Source organism: Molothrus ater, chromosome 25 (genome assembly GCF_012460135.2).
Source record: "Molothrus ater isolate BHLD 08-10-18 breed brown headed cowbird chromosome 25, BPBGC_Mater_1.1, whole genome shotgun sequence".
Classification (NCBI taxonomy): domain Eukaryota; kingdom Metazoa; phylum Chordata; class Aves; order Passeriformes; family Icteridae; genus Molothrus; species Molothrus ater.
Window position 1 is genome coordinate 5,126,957 of NC_050502.2, and position 18,970 is coordinate 5,145,926.

An 18,970-nucleotide genomic window follows, 5' to 3' on the forward strand; every position below is an offset into this window, starting at 1 on the left:
CAGAGAAAAACACAGATGCTCAGTCCTTGTCCTTTCTCTTGGGCTGTGGGGACAAGATGCTGGTGGCCAGCTGGGGGAACAGAAGACAGGAGCTTGCAGCTGTCCCAAAAGCCATGGGAAGGGGGATCTGTGGGTGACACCATCCCCACAAGGTGGCAGCCCCATCAGCTGGAGCACCAAAGGTGTTTGGAGGCAAAAAGAGACACAGGGCACAGCCCTCACTGCCCAGCCAGGCGTTTTAGTACTTTAATATTTAAGATTTCCCCATGTAGCCTTAAATAAAGCTTCAGCTGAGAGCTTCTCACAGAGTTCAAGTTCCCCTTCCTCTGGGGCCCTTCCAGGCAGTGTTGTGACAGAATTGGAAGAATCAGGGGAAAAAACTGTTCCCTGTGTCAGTGAATTCATTCAGGAGTGGCTGGAGAGCGATCCCAGTGCCAGAACCTCGCCCTCCTGCCCTCCCTGCTCAGCTCTCACCTCCCCTCTGGTGTTTTTCCTCCTTTTTGGGTCCAAAGCCACCAAAACCAGTGAGAAGTCCCAAGCTCATCCCTGGCATGGGAAGGCAGGGTTGGGAAGCATTTTTGCCCCCAAACACCAGGCCTGGGAGGGGAAGGATGCAGCCCCAGCTCTCCAGGCACCCTCCTGTCTCTGCACCCACCCAAATTTGGGGTCCTGGCCGGGATTGCTCTGGAGCTGCTCCCACACCACTCTTGCTGTGCTGGATGATTCACTCTGCCCATCCCAGGAGCCTTTTTTCCTTCCCTACAAAGCCCCAAACCAAGCTCAGAACTGATTTCTTCAAACCACGGGAGCAGGGGAGGAGCAGCCACCAGACAACCAAAAACCCAAACCTCACCCAGCCCAACAGACCCAACCCTTCCATGGCAGAAAGCATTTCAACCAAAGGTTCCTCTTCCAAAATCACCCAGCAGCTCTTTCCTTCCACTTTTCCATAAATCCGTGGATTTATCCAGGCACTGCATTTGCAACCAGCAGGGACCATCCTGGCATCACCCACTCAGAGCAGGCACCACCAGCTGCTCCAGTGCTGCTGGCCTGGCACTGCTGCCACCTAAATTCAGATGCAAACCGAGGAAAGCAGCCAGACTCATCCAGGGAATGGAGACAGCTGGAATCTCAGGCCCAAAGGGCATCTCAGTGTCTGACTCCCATCCTTCTGCAGCTGGGACTGTTCCTCCTCATCCCAGCACTGCTGTCAGCTGGTTTAGGAAAACTGCAGTAATTGGCTCAATTCATTTTAAATCAGTTCTCATTTGTGCAAGCAGCACTCAGGGAAAAGCAGCTTGGAGTTTATAATGTCCTGATTTGGAGCATCCACAGGGCTGAGGGGGAGATCTCAGTGAGGTGTTCTTGGTCTTTGCCCCACAGCCCTGGGCACAGACAGAACCCCAAAAAAAGGGACAAACCAAGGTGCTGGCCCAGTGCTGTTCCCCACAACCCTCATCCTGCCAGGGCTGATGGAAAGGGGTTCTGGTAAGGACAGGATGGAGGAGAAAAGGGGCTCTGGGTGGAACAAGCTGGAGGAGAAATGGGGTTCTGGAAGGGAAAGTCTGGAGAAGAAAAGGGATTCTGGAGAGGATGGATCCATCCTGGGATGGCACTGCCTGGATTTCTCCCAGGACATTTTTATCCCATCAGTGCAGAAGGAGCAGCTCCATGCCAGAGGGACTGGCTCTGCTCGTTTGTCTCTGCCAAAGGAAAAACATCTCCTTGTCCAGCCACAAGGAACAAGAAGATTAAAACCCTCAAACACTGCCCCCTTCCCTCTGTGCCATCACACACAGGGCTGGGGGGGCCAAATCCCTTTTGGGGTGCCCAGACCCTGCTACCAGGAGAAAAAGCTGCTCCTTAAGGGAAAAACTGCTGGAATTTGGGCTTGGGAGAAGCCAGGATTGCCCCTGACAGTGCCAGGGGGACCTTGCACAGCCCCAGCAGCTCAGGGAGACCCAGGCAGTGTTTGCCTCCCACCCAGGAGGGTTCAGGAGTCCCCACATTTGTGTCACATCCCCAGCAGGGCCACGTTTGTGTCACATCCCCAGCCCGAATCCATCAGGGCTGCCTGTGTCACGTTAGCAGCAATAAAAGGATTCAAACAGCAATTCCTTACTTTTATGAACAAATGGCCCTGGCTGGATGATTCAGGCAGCATTCAATTCCCAGCCAGAAAGTGTCAGCAAAATCCCAGCCTCTCACATGTAGGTGGATAACTGCAAATGAAAGGAGGGAATTATTAGCACTTAATAGCCGGTGGGTCTGCACTCCCCAGTGCTCCTCTCCAGGAGATGCCAAACGCTCCAGAGCCCCAGCAGCTGCAGGGCCCTGCCAAGGGGGGGCTGCAGGGGTTGGGGTGATGGCTCTGGACACTGGGATCGACCTCACCCCACTGCCAGGGCCCTGCTCCAGCCCAGCCCCACCAGAACCCCTGCTCTCCTCCAGCCTGTCCTTTTCTCCTCTGATCCATCCTCTCCAGAATCCCTTTTCTCCTCCAGACTTTCCCTTCCAGAACCCCATTTCTCCTCCAGCTTGTTCCATCCAGAGCCCCTTTTCTCCTCCAGCCTGTCCTTACCAGAATCCCTTTCCTCCTCCAGCTTGACCCCTCCAGAACCCCCTTTCTCCTCCAGACTTTCCCTTCCAGAGCCTCTTTTCTCCTCCAGCCTGTTCTTTCCAGAACCCTTTTTTTCTTCCATCCCATCCTCTCCAGAACCCCTTTTCCTTCTCCATCCTGTCCTCTCCAGAATCCCTTTTCTCCTCTATCCCATCCTCTCCAGAATCCCTTTTATCCTCCAGACTTTCCTTTCCAGAGCCTCATTTCTCCTCCAGCTTGTTCCTTCCAGAGCCCCTTTACTCCCCCAGCCTGTCCTTTCCAGAACCCTTTTTTTCCTCCATCCCATCCTCTCCAGAACCCCTTTTCCTTCTCCATCCTGTCCTTACCAGAACCCCTTTCCTCCTCCAGACTTTCCCTTCCAGAGCCCCTTTTCTCCTCCATCCTGTTCTTATCAGAATCCCTTTTCTCCTCCATCCCATCCTCTCCAGAACCCCCTTTCCTTCTCCAGCCTGACCCCTCCAGAACCCCTTTTCTCCTCCATCCTGTCCTTACCAGAATCCCTTTTTCCCTCCAGCCCATCCCATCCTGAGCCCCCTTTTTCCCTCCATCCCATCCCATCCTGAGCCCTTTTCTCCTCCCCACAGCCCCTCTCCCATCTCCCCCTCCCCACCCAGGGACCCTCAGGCACCCCAAACCCTCGGTGGCACAAATCCCCCAGCTCCAGAGGGATCCAGGGAGGCTTCCCAAGCACCTGGGGCTGCTCCTGGCCATGCAGGACCGTGCACCACACTCTGCCTTTCTCCTTCACCCAGCCTGCCCGTATTTTTCTTGTTCATCAGACTGACAAATGGGCAGAAAACAGACTCCTGGTGATTTCCTGCACAGGCTGCCCACTCCTCCTCTCCCCTCGGCGATGACTGAGAGCTGAAAAAGCAGGAATAGCATATAAATTTCCTCCCTGCTTTAATAAATACCTCTATTACCTTGTGCTTTCCCCCGGCTGGCTGTGCAGCTCCTGCTGCCCGCCGGGCAGACGTGATAAACCAAAATTCACATTTCTGTGGGGGACCAGCAGCAGCAGGGCTCAGGCAGGCTGGCAGCAGCATGGGAGGGGTGAAGCTCCCACCTCGGGGGTCTGGCTGCAGCTACACATCATCCCACGGGGAGATAAATCCATTTATTTATTACCAAAAGGGAGCTGGGGTTTGTCTCTGGTCCCTCTGTGGACTCCCTGTGCTGGCCCCAGGGGTAGGAGGGCTCCAGGGCTTGTCCCAGACGCCTCTGAGCCCCTCGGGGTGAGCCTGGGGTTTCCTGAAGGGTGGCAATAAAGACAAACCCTGCTAAAATCTCAGCCAGAGAGTGCAGGGGGAGCAGAAGGGTTTGGTGGTGGAGGGAAAGCTGTCAGAGCTGGGATCTGTGCTGGGTTCCTCCTCCCTGGGCCTCATCCAAATCCTTGCCTGGGGCTCTCAGGACACCCGGGACAGGACGTGTCACTGTGCCTTGGCCAGGAGACCCCCGAGCAGTGCAGGACCAGCCCGAGCATCCCAGTGGGATGCAGAGACCTCGCTCCATCCCCAGCCCACCCCTTCTGAAGCACAACGGGCAAAACCCGCCGGCCTTTGACACCCCCAGCGCTGCCAGCAGCCCCTGGGGCACCCCTGTCCCCTCTGCCACCCCCAGCACAGCCTGATCCAAGCGGGCAGTGCCGCTGTCCCCATCCCCAGGGCGCAGCAGCCTCGGCTCCTCCTCCCCCGCAGCCGGATTGATGGCGGTGTTTGCAAAAAGCACCTTCAAAAGGAGCATTAGGAGGTGGCAGCCTCCCAATTTCCCCCTCAGCCAGCGATTGCTGCGTCTCATCCCCTTCCCGGAGTCTGTTTAAGTTCTGCATTTAACAAGCTCCTAAACAAGGAGCGGCCGCAAGGGGCAGCGCCCGCTCCCTCCCTGCCAGCGGCATTTGGGGACCCAGGCCGGGAATGGGAAATTCCTCCAAAATTCCTCCTCTCTGATTTATGGCTCTCGTTAATCCTCCAGGAGGGCCCCGAGCTGCCCCGAACCTCCGAGGGATGAATAATTTAGTAGCTGGTCAAATATTCTCTAAGGGTTAGAGAACATCAGTGGGAGCGGGGATTTCGGAGAGGGAGGGACACAAAATGACAAATTGAGGCCAAAAAGTGGAAAAAGGAGATAAGGGAAGGGAAGGGAAGGGAAGGGAAGGGAAGGGAAGGGAAGGGAAGGGAAGGGAAGGGAAGGGAAGGGAAGGGAAGGGAAGGGAAGGGAAGGGAAGGGAAGGGAAGGGAAGGGAAGGGAAGGGAAGGGAAGGGAAGGGAAGGGAAGGGAAGGGAAGGGAAGGGAAGGGAAGGGAAGGGAAGGGAAGGGAAGGGAAGGGAAGGGAAGGGAAGGGAAGGGAAGGGAAGGGAAGGGAAGGGAAGGGAAGGGAAGGGAAGGGAAGGGAAGGGAAGGGAAGGGAAGGGAAGGGAAGGGAAGGGAAGGGAAGGAGCCAGCAGGGCTCGAGCCCAGCCTGGTCTCACCGGATGCCGATGCCGCCCCAGCCCGGCACTGCCTGCTGCCCTCGGGGGCAGAGCTGCAGGGACACAAAGTTTTGGCAGCAGAGCCTCGATGAAAAGTGCTGCCAAAGGGATTTTCCACCTCCTTCCCTCCTCCTCCTCCCCAGGGATCAGGGCAGCGCTCCCAGCGAGGAATCCCCGGGGCTGATGCTGGAGGGCGGTCACGGAGCAGAGGCCGGAGAGGAGAGTCCAGGTGCTGCTGCTGGGAGCTCCCAGCTCCTTCCAGCCTCGGCTCGGGATGGTTTGGGCTCCCCAGGGCCCCCGCAGCCCCGCGGAGCCGGCGGAGGTAGAGGGCAGCAGAGGCTGCTCCTTGCGGCAGCCGGGAGGGGACGGGTCCTGCCCGCTGGAACCGCGTGAGGAATCAATGGAATGAACGGAATGAACGGAATGAACGGAATAAATGGAATAAATGGAATCAAGCTGCTGCACGGCAAAGGCACAGCCAGGCTGCTGGGGTGGGAATAAGCTGCACATCCCAGTGGGGATGGGGGATGGAGCCAGGATGGGTCCTGCAGGCTCTTGGACCCCTCCCCAGTGGGTCTGGGGACAGCAGGGCCACAGGTCGGGTTCCCAGGTGTCCCATGCCATGGCCACAATCCTGGGACAGTCTCCAGACACTGGAATTTGCTCTGACACAGACACGGGATTTCCATGGGATGACACCAAGGCTGGCAATGCCACCCCTCATCATTTCCAAGAGGTCTGGAGGGGATAAATTAATAAAAAACCATGTTTATAACCTCCCCATCCCATCCCCAACTGGGGCTTTAGCTGGGATCTCAGGAAGGAGGAGCCCAGGCCAGGTGCCCCCATCCTTTCTCCTCTCCTTTGCTCATCCTCACTCCTTATCCCAGTCCCCCACCCCACAGTGATGGAGGCTGGGGGTGAAACAGGGAGAGGAGCTGGAGCTGGGATGGATCCCAGAAGGCAGGGAAGATCAAATAACCTGTCCTGAAACACAGGGCAAGAGGAGCTGGGACTGCAGCAGGAGGGACCCCAGACAAAAATCCTGAGCTTTACTGAGCCCTGCTTGTTTAAAGGAACAAAAAAAAAGAGGTTTTTTCCTAATTCCCAGCCCAAGAACCTGCAGAGAAGTGAGGGAGGGGTCTCATTCTGCCCCTGCCCTGAGTTCTGGGGAATCCTGGAGCTCCTGAATCCCAGAGGTCCCGAGCAGGGGCAGTGGGGGCTGGATAGATCCAAGCCATGGGTACAGGGAGGGACCAGGGGCCACTGGCACGTGCCCAGAGCAGGATTGTGATGCTCCTTTTGGTTTCCTTTTTTTGAGGGCAGCGGCCACCGCCTCCTTTTCCAGTTTTTTCCCTGTTTTTCCTCCTTTTCCTGGTTCTCCTCCTCCCCCTTGGGCTGCTGCCTCCCGCCTGCGGTGCAGATGGCCCAGCATATGGGCAGCCTCCCCTCGTGCTCGCACCTTGTAAGCAGATTCTGTCAGGTTTCAAGAGGAAAAGCTTAATTAAGCAGTTGTGTGTGTACAATTATGTCCTTAATTATCTCCGCGTTTGGCTCCTTTGTTGTTCCCCGTTTGTGAGAAGTTTGGGAACAACCGCAGGCGTCCTGCAGGAGCTTTTTCCTAACCTGGTTTCTCTCTTCTCCTGCCTCATTTTAGGGATTTTCTGGCTGAAGGGAGCTGCAGGATGAACCCTCCCTGGCCCCTGGGATTCACTGACCCCAGCTCAGTTCCCAAAGCAGAGCAGCTGCCAGCACTGCCCACACCAAGGGCGACCTCAGCTGCTCAAAAGCTGCTCCAGCCCAATTTACCACCTCCCACATTTGTGCTCCAGTGCCCCAGCCCTGCCCCAGCACCCTGGGGAATGAACAGATCCCGTGAGAGCATCTTCAGGGTGCTGCTGCTCCATTGCTCCCATACCCCAGCAACGCCAGCCAAGGGGACCCTGCCTAATGAATTGCTCTAATTACTCCACTTCCCCCCATTTCCCAGCTTGGGCAGCAAGCCTGTCACATCTCCAGGGACATCCTGGGTGCCCTCCTCACTCTCAGTCAGGGTCTGCAGCCACCTGCAGAGATCAGGGACAGAGGTGGCACAAACAACTGGCTAATTTGTGGTGGTGCTTTCATTTTATGCTCAGAGCACTAAACAGCCATAAACATCCGAGCTGGATGGTGGAGCTGGGGGTGGTTTTATTGTCTGCAAGTCCTTGAAGTTTTGCCATGAACCTTTTATTAAAAATAACCCCAAACTCTCGTTTCTCTAATTGAGTGTATTTCAGAACCCACACGCTTGCATTTGTACCCAGGTATGTTTATATCACCACCACCAGTTAATTTTTATTTACCTTCTAGTGAAACTCATCTTCCTCCTTAATTCCCAGGCCTGCATTTGCTTTCAGATCAGAATTGGGACCCAACAATAAGCCGTATATTTAAGGTGCCATTAAATCCTCAGCTCTGCTCTCACAGCTTCCAAACCAAAGCACAGCAGTGACCTCCCCCTCCTTTGCCAGACATCTCAGCAGGGAAAATGAATCTTCATCCAGCTGAGAGGTGCCAAGTGCCAGGAATGAGCCCGGGGAGAATGGCAGGAGTGATGGGGGCTGCAAAGGGAGGGCTGGGGGGAGATTGGAGGGAATGAGGAGAGGAACAATCTGTGAAAAATGTGTATTTTATGATTGGCTTTTCGCAAATATTAAAATGAATATTATCTGTGTTGTGTTAGAAAGCGATGCTGTATTAATTCCCTGAGCTGGCCCGGGGCAGAGCACAACGTGTCCAAGTGGGGCTGGGGCAGATCCTCCCCCAGTTCCCCGCCCCGCTCCCCAATTTTCCACTCCACTCCCCAGTTCCCTGCTCCAATCCCCAGTTCCTCTCTCTGCTCCCCAATTCCCTGCTCCACTCCCAAGTTCCCTGTTCTGCTCCCCAGTTTTCCACTCTCCAATTCCCCCTTTGCTCCCCAATTCTCTTCTCCACTCCCCAATTCCCCTCTCTGCTCCCCAATTCTCTCTCCACTTCCCAATTCCCTGCTCCACTCTCCAGTTCCCTGTTCTGCTCCCCAGTTTTCCACTCCCCAATTTCCCTCTCCAGTCCTCAGTTTCCCTCTCCACTCCCCAGTTCCCTGCCCCACTCCCCAGTTCCCCTCTCCATTCCCTTTTCTACTCCCCAATTCCCTTTTCTACTCCCCAATTCTCCGCTTTGCTCCCCAGTTCCCTGCTCCGGCGCGGGGCAGTTGAGGACAGGGGCGGCTCTCGGGCTGTAATTAACACTCGGCGGTAATTAACACCCGGGAGCAGGGATTTGATCCCTTTCATCCGGGGGCTGCGGGGAGGCATCAGAGCCCGGAGGCTTTGGGGCTGTCGCACCCCAGCCTGGTGTAAATTCAGTCCCTTTTTGGAGGAATTTGAATTTTTTGGGGGGGGGGCGCAGCGAGGAGAGGATTTGGCAGCATCAACAGCCAAATCCCTGCTGCTCCTGCCCAGCCCCAAGGTCCCCATCAGGGCAGTTTGGGATGCAGGATGTGGCTGAAACACAGCCCTGCACCCCAAAACCCATCCCCGAGGGTGCTGAGGAAGCAGGTTCAGGGATCCCAGCGCTCTCCTGGCTTTTCTGTCTCTCGGTTATTCCCCCTTCCCGCAGGAATTATTCCTGTCCAGCAGGACTTTTACACCCTGCAGGACTTTTACACCCTGCAGGAATTTTACACCCTGCAGGAATTCCACCAGGCAGCCCAAAGCAAACACAATATTTTAAAGTCCTTCCCAGCCTAACCATCCCCAGCGCTATTAATAACACTTGTAAGGAGTTGTTCTTGAATAGATATGATTTTTATCTTGACAGCGTCTCCCTAAATCATTTTTATCCCCACGAAGTTTGCGAGGAGCAGATTTTCCTGAGGGCCATTTATCTCGGCAAATATCCCCACCCCTGTTTATTGCTCACTCCCTCTTTTAGCGATGGTTTGGGCTGTTCCCCACCCTCAGCCTCAGCTCCCACATCCCTCCGTCCCCTCCCTCCACGTGTGTTTCACTGGTGGCAGCAAAATAAACTCAAATTCTCCAATCTCTGTGGCTGAGGAGCTGTTGGGAGGTGGGATGGGGGTGTGAGCTCGCTGCCAAACATCCTCCTGTCCTCCCTCCCCCCGCGTCTTCAGCCACAATTCCGCTTCAGAAAAGGCTCAGAGCTGCCCTGAATTATCTGAATTTTCAGCTTTTCCCCTCGTTGTGGCAGATGGACAAAGGCACAGGGAAAGCTCGAGGCGGGGGAGGCAGTGGGGCCATTCCTGCTGTCGCATCCATCACTGGAGGGGGAATAAAGGGGTTTTTAAAAGAGGAGAACTGCGGGGAAAGGAGCAGATTCTCTGATCCTGCTTTGGGAAACACCTGATTCTGCTGGCAGATGGGCCGGGCTGCTCCTCCTGGGGGCATGAACCCATCTCAAAGGGGCTGAACTCACTCCAAAGGGGCTGAACTCACCCCAAAGGAGCTGAATTTACCCCAAAGGGGCTGAACTCACCCCAAAGGGGCTGAACTCACCCCAAAGGGACTGAATTTACCCCAAACATGCTGAACACACTCTGAGAATGCTGAATTTACCCCAAAGGGGCTGAACTCACCCCAAAGCTGCTGAATTTACCCCAAAGGTGCTGAACTCACCCCAAAGGTGTTTGTGGATGAATTTTCCTAACCCCAGGAACCCCTCAGGAGGTGAATTCAGTGACCTGAGCTCAGCTCCCACCCCAGCCGGCGCTCATGGACTGGGAATTTGGGAATTTGGGCTCTTGCTGGAGGAGGTTTCTCCTCCCAGGTGTGGGCAGGAGTCCCCTCCTGGCTGTCAGCAGCGCTGCGGGGCTGGCAGTGGGTAATTAAACCTTTTATGCTCTTATCAAAGCAGGAGCCCAGTGCAGAGGGGAGGGAGAGATGCCAAAGCTGCCTGCAAGAAAGTTTGGGCTTCATCCTCCTCTCCCAGCTCCTTAAACCCACCCTGTGAACAGCAAATCCATGAATCCACGTTCAAAGTGACCGCAGGGCTCAGCTGGGCAGGGCTGGACCCTCCTGTCCCTCCATTCCCAGCCCTGCCCTGGCTCAGGGATCCCATGGGCCCAAGTGATCAAGGAACAAGTGTTGGGGAAGATGAACCAGGAAAGCCTTATCAATATGATTGCTTGGCAAAAGATTTTGAGAATATGGAAACTATAAGCGAGATTGAAGTGAAAGCAAGCTCTGAGATCCCTCAGTTACTGAACTACTGGAAAACAATGGTGTGGCCACTGATTGTGATCCCCTTTTGATGGAACAACACCCTCTGCTTGCAGACAGGCCCAAGGGTCAGAGCAGACCCTGCCAGCTTGGCAGAAAGGGGCCCAAAGAGGAGTTTTTAGGGTTTATAATGTAACACAGTGTGGTGATGTAGTGATTCTTATAGTCTGTATTTAAATGCTGTAGGATTTATATCTTGTACTAGATCGGTCAGTGAGAATTAGAATATTCAACACAAGAAGATTTATGGTATTGTAATGGGAACCTCGCTCTCTTGCCCCTTTTACTCTCTCACCCTCTCATCCTCTCTCCCTCTCTCTTCTCTCAGGCCTGCTCTGAGCTGTGCCTGGCAGCTCCCAGCAGGGCCCTGCCCCAGGCCCTTTGCAATAAACCCCAAATTCTACGCCCAGAAGAAGATTTATTGTATTGTAATGGGAACCTCACCCTCTGATCCTCTCTTTTACTCTCCCATTCTCTCTTTACCACACTCTTGCCTTCTCTCTCTTTACCTCTCCTTCTTTGGGGCCTGCTCCGAGCTGTGCCTGGCAGCTCCCAGCAGGGCCCTGCACTTGGCCCTTTGCAATAAACCCCAAGCTCCAAAAGGCCCCTGCACTGGGCCCTTTGCAATAAACCCCAGGCTCCAAAAGGCCCCTGCACTTGGCCCTTTGCAATAAACCCCAAGCTCCAAGCCCTGGCTTCAGAGATCTCTCATCTCCATCCATCCTGACTGTCCTACCCCCCTGACGCTCCTACAAATAAGGAATCAAGGATCCCCTGGCCCTGCCCAGGCCTGGGGACCCTCCCTGCCGCAGGACAGAGCTCACCCCCCGTGTTTGGCAGCACGGAGGGGCTGTGACAGCAGCTCCAAGGTGCAGAGAATTTCCCAGCTCTCGGATACAAGGAAGGAGCAGAAGATCATTTGTCATCTTTAAAGATACGCAGAGCCGGCGAGAGAATGAATTCTTCTTCATAACCCAGTTCCCAGGGTATTTTTACTGTGCATCATAAATTATAATACCTTTTTATTTTTGCTTTATGGCCTGTCCCCCGCCAATTCTGGTGATCTACATCCTCACCCCCCCCCTCCACCCAGTGCTTTAGGAACAATCCCTGCCTGGCTCTCTCCTCCTCCCATCAGCTCCTCAGCCTCTCTCCTTCCACCAGCAGCTCTTTTTCCTCTTGTCCACCCATGGGAGTCACCAGGAGGGGACAGTGACACCTCTGGGCTGCTGCAGAGCCTCAGGCAGGGGTAGTGAGAGGGGACAGTTGTCAGGACCCAGGACATCCCTCTGGCTGTCCTGAGCAGCCCAGACCCCTGCCAGGAGGCTCAGAGACCCTGGCACAGAGCCCAAAATGCCCCTGTGGGTTGGATTATGACCCGTGGAGCAAATTACCAACCTTAGATGAAGATCAGCAAGCCACAACAGTTTAGGTAGAATAATAGTGAAGTTATCACGGGGTGGAAAAGTAGATTTTAGGGGTTTTGCTGTGGGGGTTCAGGGGGCAAGATGGAGGGAACTGGGCATGTCCAGCCTTTCTCCTTCTTCTTCTTGGCCTCCATCTCCTGCTGTGATTGTGGCACTTTTGGATTGGTTTAGAGTAGAAGCTCACTGTCTAACACAGGTGATAGGTATTGGAAAGGAATTGTAAACATTGTACAAGTAGTTTTTAGTATAAAGACATAACCCTGCCCTGGGGGCAGGCAGAGTGCCTGGAACTGTCCTGCTCGATGGACCTGGCAGGGCAGGAAAAAATTTTTTATAGATAAGGAACAATAAACAACCTTGAGACCGAGAAATGAAGAGCCCTGACTCCTTCTTCAAGCACCAGGCTGGGAAAAGAGACTTAGGAACTTTCTCTGGGGTCACTGTGAGCAGCCAGAGGTCCCGACAGACAGCGACGCCTCCGGGCTGCTGCAGGGCCTAAGGCAGGGGCGGCCACATCCCCAGCTCTGAGCCACAGCCCTGGCAGCTGCAGGGAGGGCACCTCCAGCTCCTGGCAGGCCTGAGGCAGCCCAGCAGCTCTCTGAGACCCTCCCTGGGTGGGTGACCCTGCCCCTCACACCTGGGCACAGCCCAGCTCCAGCTGCTCCTGAGCTGGGGACAGCTCTGAGCTTGGCACCGGCCTTGTTCAGCCCTGGCGCATCAACAGCCAGGGCTGCCTCCGAGCACAGCCAGCTCTGGGGTCCCCAGCTGAGGTGGGGCATAGGGAAGGCACGGAAAACAGCTCAGTGCAGCCCCCAGGGTGTTTCCAAGCAGAGGTGGAGGCAGAGCAAGGCTGTGGTGCCCAAGAATGTGGGGACACATTGGCCCCGGGGCCACCACGAGCCCTGCGAGGAGAGCGGGCAGGGAGCAGGGCAGCAGTGACAAATGAGTTTAATTCCTGGGCAGACACCGATGGGAGGGGGTGATTAATGAGCCCAGCACCTCATCGTGGCCTCAGGAGCTCAGGGAGATATTTTGGCAGAGGGTGGAGGCGGTGGGCTGGGAACTGAGAGCAGGCAGGAGGTGACAGCCACTCCTAAAGTCCCTGTCCCGCCTGCCCACGGTGTCCCTGGCTTTGCTTATTCCCTCCTTTCCACACTGTGAAAAATGCGTATTTTATGATTGGCTTTTTGCAAATATTCAAATGAATATTGTATGTGTTATGTTAGAAAGTGATGCTGTATTAATTTTCTTAAGTAGTGTGTTAAATACAGTTTTAGGTTATAACATAATGTTAAAATAGAAATTATGCTATGTAAGATACTTCTTTAAAAGAAAGGACTCACACTGAGAGAGCAGCCACAGGACACCTGAATCTTTCAGAGAAAGAGAATTTCTTGCTCTCTTGTAGAGTATTTCTCACCTTGCTCAGCCCTGAAGATGCTCAGGATTCAGAGGAAGAAGCTGACACTGCCCAGACAGAATCCTGTGTTTGAATGGAATTTATGCATCATGTATGAGGTGTATGAATATGCAACAGGTTATTGCTTTTAAGGGTTAATCCTCTGTTAACGTGGGTCCTTTTTCAGGCTTATTTTGCCCAGAAAGAGGTACCTGGATTGTCCATAACTCTTTGTTTTTATTGTCTCATATTGTCCCAATCCAAAGTTTCCAAATTATCATTACTCTAATTGCATTACTATTTTTATAACCATTTTATTACTATTAATATTATTATAGTTATTATTATTATTACTATTAATATATTATTTTTAAAATTAAAAAAAAAAAGTGATTGGCGTTTTTCACACACACCCTGCATAAAATCCAGGCTCTGAGCTGGAACTCCCAAAAATGAGCTGGGACCAGGCTGGGCTGGGGAATATCCTGGGAATGGTGGGGAGGAGGAGGAGGATGCTGGGGACAGGTAAAGCGGGGCTGGCACTCTGGGGGCACGCAGGGAACAGCAGAAAAACCTCCCACCTTTACTCACCTGTCCACTCCGGCCCTGGGGGCACACCCAGGTGGCTGCAGGAGATTAATGACCTTGGCAAAATGTAATTACAGCCGGGGCCCGCGCCGTTAATGAGCGCGTATTCTCCCTGTCAATGCGCCCTAATTGAAAATGAGTAGGCGACTCGGCTGGCAGTGGAGCTGGCTGCAAAGGCTCGTTGCTGTATTAATTGTAGTAATTAGCAGTCACTTTAGGCTGGAGTCAGCTATAAATAGTGGGTCCGTTCGTTTAGCGGAGAGCGTGATTTAAAATGCAAATAAAATCTGTAAATCGCTGCTCTCCCCCAGCCCCCCAAAGTCGTGAGGATGCTCTGGGGAGTTTGGCTTCCAAAAAGGAAATTATCCCCTTGTTTGCCAGCTCAGGGTGGTGGCAGCAGCCCCAGGATCACCCTGGCACTGAGGTCTGGTGCTGCCAGGGTAATGGGCACTCCCAAATCAGCCCCATCCCACACTCAGGGCTTGGAATGTGCTGGAAAAACCCCCGAAATTGGGTGATGGGCAGCCCCCAAATCAGCCTCATCCCATACCCAGGGCTTGGAATGTGCTGGAAAAAACCCAAAACTGGGTGATGGTGATGGGCAACCCCAGATCAGCCCCATGCCACCCTCAGGGCTTGGAATGTGATGGATAAACCCCCAAAACTGGGTGATGGGCAGCCCCCAAATCAGCCCCATCCCACACTCAGGGCTTGGAATGTGACGGAAAAACCCCAAAATCCACTTGGTGCAGAGCAGGCCACAAAGCCAAGTGCTCCATCTCTGTCCTGGAGCTGCAGGGACGTTTTTTGGGGGGGGAAGAAAACCACCCAAGGACTGTGAAGATCCAGGAAAAGGGAATGAAGGTCCAGCCAGAGCAGGAACCATGCCAAGGTGGGTCCCATGGCCCCAGGCACGCTCTGGAGCTCTCAGGCCCTTCCTGACACGCTCCATTTATCTGATTATCACCAAAGGAAGGACAAGTGAGAGAGGAAGGAGGAGGAATGATCTCTTATTAATGCAGAGCTGCTAAATTACAGCCTGTACGAGCAGGGACAAAGTAACGCCTAAAATAAAATCCTGGCTCTGAAAGATCCCCAAAGCAGAGCCATTAAAAGTTAAAAAACAAACACAAGAAATGCATTTTAACTGCTGGGCAGTCCTTGATTTAACAGGGACCATCCAAGGCCCTGCCTGCTGCTGGGCCGTGGAGGTGTGGGGAACTCGATTTTAGAGAATTAAAAAAAGCTATTAAAAGAGACTGGGGGAGGAATGAAAAGCTCCTAGATCAGGTTGGCGAGGAGTTCCTGCTAATTGTGGCTGCAGCTTGGAGCACATTGCCCCTGTGGCACGGGGGACACTGTGAGCCAGGCCAGGCCAGGCCAGCCTGGGATTTGTCCCCTGGCCACAGGAGATGCCACCACTCACTCTCGGGTTTTGTGTTGCTGAAATGGCTCCTGAGGTGTTGAAAAGTCTCTTTTTCCCAGCCCCACGCTGAAAGAAGTTGAGATTCCTCAGCTCTGCTTTTCAATGTTGTTTATTTTCTCTCATCTATCCCATTCTGAGGCCTGTCCAGCAGGTTGGTTCCTGGCACACTGACCACCCTTGGGGTGGTGTTGGCTTTTTATACTAAAAACTGCCTGTATTTCATTTACAATAATTTCCCAATACCTATCACCTATGTTAGACAGTCTGTCTCTGCTCTAAAGCAATCCAGAAGTGTCACCAGCACAGCAGAGGATGGAGGAGGAGGAGAAGAAGACAAAGACGACAAAGAAGACGAAGAAGACGGAGAAGGAGAAGTATAAGGACAAGGACAAGGAGGAGGACAGGGCACTCCCAGATTCCTCCATCTTGCCTCCTGAACTCCCATTCTAAAAACCTCAAAATTCTACTTTTTCACCCTGTGACAAATTCACTATCACTCTACTCAAACCCTTGTGGCTTGTAACTCCTCACACAAAGTTGGGAATTGTTTCCATGGGAGGCACAGGTGTTTGTGACTCCGTGCCAAGGTCGCTGAGCTCCCTGCCAGGGTCTGAGGGCAGCCAGAGGAATTTCCTGGGTTCCAACATCCCAGGATCCAGCACTGGGGTCCAGCACCTCCTCCCCTGCCAGCGCCTGCAGATGCTCTGAGCACAAACCCTCAGGCACACAGAGCCTCTCCAGCCCCAGGCTCCCAAAAAGACCTTCAGAGCGAGCAGCACTGCCAACAAATGTATTTAAATTACAAAAAGAAAAGGAAAAAAAAAAAAAGTAAAGCCCGAACCCAAACCTAAACCTGATGTGCTTTTAAATTGGAAAATAAATTAATTGCACAGGAGACAGAGGAGAGAATTATTAAAATCTACATAGCCTTCCATGTTTTCCTCCCAAAATGAGGAGGTTGGATGCTCAGCTGGGGTAAATCTCCTCTAAGTGACACTTGTGTTAATGGTCCTGCCCTGATTTACACCACAGGGGGGGATTGGCTCCCTCCCTGCACATCTGTCCTGTGAGAACCAATAAATAAAACTCAAACAAAAAAATATTCATCCACCATTTATTCTGCTTAATTATTTAAACTTCAGATTCTGGAAATAATAAAGGAGTAATAAAGAAGAGATTTACCATCCAGCACAATTGCTGGGAGCACTCTGGGTAATTTCCTCCTTCACATTTTAATCTCTCCCTCTCTTTTCGCTTCCTTTTTGCCTCACCAGAATGAATCAATTTATTAAAGTTGTTGCCAAACTGCTTTGCTCTGATGTGCTGGCAGTGATGGAGAGGAATGAGCTGCTCTGTCCCCCCCAGGTGTCCCTCCCCTGGAGAAGGGGACGTGTGGCCACGCTGGGATCTCTTTGTGCAGTGCTGAATGTGAAATACAAAGCTGTGTTTGGTGTCAGGTACACACAGGCAACGTGTGTATTTGTGATTGTGATGTGTGTGGAGGCTGACCATGGGACAGTTGCGAATTCTAATAATAATAAAGCACGGAAGAAGGCCTTTGAACCTATCTTTTGTTTGCAATTAACCCTGGCTGATTTAGGAGCATTGGAATTAAGGTGTTAAGGATGTTGTTTTTTGCTTGCAGTTAATCCTCAAAGAGCTCTGCAATAATAACCTTTTGAAGTATAATTTTAGAATATTACCTGTACCCTTGAAACTATAACTTTGGAATATATATAAAGGAAACATGTTTATCTCACACCTTAATAATGCAGAGAAAAACAGCTTGAGAAAGGAAGATGAACATCACCTCAAGGATTTATGGTTTCAACCGAGGGAAGCTGGACATCACTGCTATGAGATTCACAGTCCTTGCAATTAAAGGGTGGACCCACATCTGGAGAGCTGGACCTCACCAGATGGGATTTGTCTTTCTTCTTTTGGAAACTGGGCCAGCACCATCTGGGATGCTCCTTTTGGGATACATCCTGAGAAAAACTAAATCACAATAGTGTATAGAATTGTGATGTAAAAATTGGGTAATAGAAACTGCTGAGCAAGCTGATGAGTACCCCTATAAATACCTGTAAGCCCAAAGTATGGGTGTGCAGTTGGAGGGAAAACTTCCCCCACTGTACCCAGCGCTGTCTTGCTCATACTTTACCATATTAATTAATAAATTGATTGCTGCTTGAATATTTGCCTAGTCAAGCTTCTTATTCATAACATGAAGGAATCAGCTCAAGCTCCACGTCCCGATTTTGGCACCAGCTCCGAGGAACACAAGGCAAACACAGCGCTCAAAAGAGCAGCAAGGCAGTCCCTGGGGACAGGCACCAGCTGGAAAAGGGAACAAAAACTGTTTGAGAAGATTAGAAACTACAGATAAGAGCACAGACCTGTTCCCACAGAGCTCCATCCTCAAATCTCCAGCAGTGGAGGCTGAACAAACAAAGCCACAGCCCAGCCAAGGGGCCAGGGACCCCCATTCCCACCCCTTCCCCTCAATCTCCCTGCAAAGTGGCCTTTCCCCTTCCCAGAGCCACAGAAATAAATTAAAATTTAAAAATATGGGGGAAATTATTCACCATGGAGATTTGGAGAGACAGCAATTAATTAATAAAAATAAGTATTGCTAATACTGGGTTTTCACACAGCCCTTTAAATTGCAAATTCCTCTCCAAGCATGCACTATTAATTAAATCATTTACATCCACCGTGACCCTCAGATCCAATTATTTATTCTGATAAATAATTTTTTATTTATCCTGACAAATCTTTATTTTTAATGCTGATAAATAATTGGTGGGGGAACGCAGGGCTGGCAACAAGGCCTGGCCTGAGCCTGCCTCCTGCACAGCCCTGTCCGCCTCAATCAGCCTCAGCCCCTGCTTCCCCCCAGCTGATTTCCAGCCTCTCTGAACACAAATAACAATTCTCCAGCCCACATCCTTGCAGGGAAATGCTGTTTTTTTGGAGGAGCCAAGGCCTGGGGCTGTTTGAGGCTGTGGCAGTGTCAGAGTCAGGGCCAGATGGACGCTCGGGCTCTGTCCTTCCCCTGCCACCAGGGACCCCAGACCTGCAGCTGCCATCCCCAGTCCTGCAGGATTTCCTGGGGTGGCTGCTGGACAGATGGACAGGACTGGGGGGCCTGACAGAGCCAGGGCAAGGATGAGGCTCTGAGCTGCCTGAAATACCCAGGGCTGAGCCAGAGCTGGAGGAAATTCCCTACAGGAGCCAGTGCCGGGAATTCCCAGGGAAATTCATCCACAAACACCAGAGGTTTGTGTCCAAAAAGGAGACAGAGGAGTTCTGTGACTTTATTTGAATATTTCATTTATTTGAAATGCCCCATGGGGCATTTCCCATGGGGTCTCTCAGATTTTTAGGGGACACAGCCTCCTTTTAATCCTCATTTCCCTCTCTCTTTCCCCATTTTTGAGGTACTTGAGAGGTACAGACTTCCCAAAACCCCAGTACCTCAGATCCCTTCCAATATGTGTCCTCCCCTTTTTTTTTTCTTTTTCCTCACATCCATCCATGGAATTCCTATGTAATTCATGGTTCTTCCCATTGTTTCTTTCATCCCTCAGTATCCAGTTTTATTTCTCAGCAGACCCACAGGTCGTTTGTAAAGACAATTCCCTCATTTCTTTCACTGGGGAGGCTCCAGCCAAGCCCAGTGACCCCACAATGGGAGTATCTTCACATTTCCCTGTGGAAAACTGATCCTTCCTGGAGCCCATCCCTGCAGAGAGGGGAATTCATCCTGGGAGAGGGG

General features: G+C 52.4%; 1 long non-coding RNA gene across 1 annotated transcript; it reads right to left on the bottom strand.

Annotated features, from left to right (window-relative positions):
• Positions 1-241: 241 nt before the first annotated feature.
• Positions 242-5,312, bottom strand: LOC118696422 (uncharacterized). Its single transcript, XR_004981650.2, has 3 exons — positions 5,092-5,312; positions 3,315-3,487; positions 242-2,225 (listed from the first exon to the last, which is right to left on the bottom strand). It is a non-coding gene; the product is annotated as an uncharacterized LOC118696422 (long non-coding RNA).
• Between the last annotated feature and the right edge of the window lie 13,658 nt (positions 5,313-18,970).